This window comes from Palaemon carinicauda, chromosome 19 (assembly GCF_036898095.1).
Source record: "Palaemon carinicauda isolate YSFRI2023 chromosome 19, ASM3689809v2, whole genome shotgun sequence".
NCBI lineage: Eukaryota > Metazoa > Arthropoda > Malacostraca > Decapoda > Palaemonidae > Palaemon > Palaemon carinicauda.
In genome coordinates, this window is record NC_090743.1 from 128,184,218 (window position 1) to 128,186,717 (window position 2,500).

A 2,500-nucleotide genomic window follows, 5' to 3' on the forward strand; every position below is an offset into this window, starting at 1 on the left:
CAAAAACCATTAGCGAATATGATAATGAGGATATATAATTAGTCCCATATAACGAGGGTTGCATTTGGCCCGTTCTATTTAACGGGGGTTTCAGATTTGGTGCTCACGAAACCGCAGAGATTGGCCGACCAAAAGATATATAGATTTTATGATTATTCTTCTCATGATGTGTTAATGATTCAATTACTATTTCATTCGTGTTAATTAGTGAATAAATTATTATTCCATCCCTAGTTACAGGCTAAACTTATAAACGTGCTCACTGTTGAATATAATTCCAGTACACTGAATAAGTCTGCTCTCGAAACATACGTCATTGTTCATATAAAAAAACATCCTTACTTAATTATTATTAATACAAACGATGTTTTCGACCATTATAATGATTAGTTTTGCTATTTTCCTGCTGCAAGAGAGAGAGAGAGAGAGAGAGAGAGAGAGAGAGAGAGAGAGAGAGGAGAGAGAGAGAGAGAGAGAGAGAGAGAGAGAGAGAAATTGCATTTCCTACAGGTGGCGTCTGTCATTGGTGCAATGAGTTGTAGTTGCCGAGCCTAGAACGATGTATCACGTAGCGGTATGCGGTTTTCCCTGTTTATTCCGAAGTCCGGTATGATGCTTGTTTTAGCCACCCCGCAATTACTTCGTGGAACACAGCTCTCTCTCTCTCTCTCTCTCTCTCTCTCTCTCTCTCTCTCTCTCTCATTCTTAATATTCAAACAATAGTATAGAAATCATTCTACTGTACGATCTGTAGCCTACTTGGTAGGAACGAGAACTTTTAAACCATCGTACGAAGCCAAAATAATATTTCTTATTTTATTTCACCAGATAAGTAACGACTTTTAAAATTTCACCAGATAAGTAACACCTTTTTAAAATTTCACCAGATAAGTAACCCCTTTTATAAATTTCACCAGATAAGTAACCCATTTTTTAAAAATTGCACCATATAAGTAATCCCTTTTCCATATTTCACCAGATAAGTAACTCCTTTTTTAAATTTCACCAGATAATTAACCCCTTTTATAAATTTCACCAGATAAGTAGCCCATTTTTTAAAAATTGCACCATATAAGTAATCCCTTTTCCATATTTCACCAGATAAGTAACACCTTTTTAAAATTTCACCAGATAAGTAACCCCTTTTATAAATTTCACCAGATAAGTAGCCCATTTTTTAAAAATTGCACCATATAAGTAATCCCTTTTCCATATTTCACCAGATAAGTAACACCTTTTTAAAATTTCACCAGATAAGTAACCCCTTTTATAAATTTCACCAGATAAGTAGCCCATTTTTTAAAAATTCCACCATATAAGTAATCCCTTTTCCATATTTCACCAGATAAGTAACCCCTTTTAAATTTCGCCAGATAAGTACCCCTTTTTTAACTTTCACTAAGTAAATAATCTTTTTTTTTTTTTTTACATTTCAACAGCTAAGTAACCCCTTTTTAAATTTCACTAGATAAGTAATCCCTTTTTAAATTTCCCTAGATAAATAATCCCTTTTTAAATTTCACTAGATAAGTAATCCCTTTTTAAATTTCCCTAGATAAGTAATCCCTTTTTAAATTTTACTAGATAAGTAATCCTTTTTCATATTTCAACACATAAGTAACCCATTTTTAAATTTCACCATATAAGTAACTCCTTTTCAAATTTCACCAAATAAGTAACCCCTTTTAAAATTTCTTCAGATAAGTAATCCCTTTTTCCTATTTCACTAGATAAGTAACCTGTTTTTAAATTTCACCTGACAAGTAACTCCTTTTTTTTTTTTAATTTCACCAAATAATTAACCCCTTTTTTCATTTCACGAGATAAGTAACCCCTTTTAAATTTCGCCAAATAAATAACCCCTTTTTAAATTTCACCAGATAAATAACCCTTTTTTAAATTTCACCATATAAGTAACCTCTTTCTAAATTTCACCAGATAAGTAACCCTTTTTTAAATTTCACCATATAAGTAACCCCTTTTTAAATTTTACCAGATAAGTAACCCCTTTTTTAATTTCACCACATAAGTAACCCCTTTTAAATTTCACTTGATAAGTAACCCCTTTTTAATTTCATCAGATAAGTAACCCCTTTTGAAATTTCACCAGATAAGTAACCCCTTTTGAAAGTAACCCCTTTTGAAATTTCACCAGATAAGTAACCCCTTTTGAAATTTCACCACATAAGTAACCCCTTTTAAATTTCACCACATAAGTAACCCCTTTTTTAATTTCACCACATAAGTAACCCCTTTTTAAATTTTACCAGATAAGTAACCCCTTTTTTAATTTCACCACATAAGTAACCCCTTTTGAAAGTAACCCCTTTTGAAATTTCACCACATAAGTAACCCCTTTTGAAAGTAACCCCTTTTGAAATTTCACCACATAAGTAACCCCTTTTGAAATTTCACCACATAAGTAACCCCTTTTAAATTTCACCACATAAGTAACCCCTTTTTTCATTTCACCACATAAGTAACCCCTTTTTAAATTTTA

General features: G+C 32.0%; 1 protein-coding gene across 1 annotated transcript in view; it reads left to right on the top strand.

The window, feature by feature from the left end:
* LOC137658381 (uncharacterized) overlaps positions 1–2,500 on the top strand; it is a 6,221-nt gene that overhangs the window by 1,054 nt on the left and 2,667 nt on the right. The window lies entirely within an intron of this gene.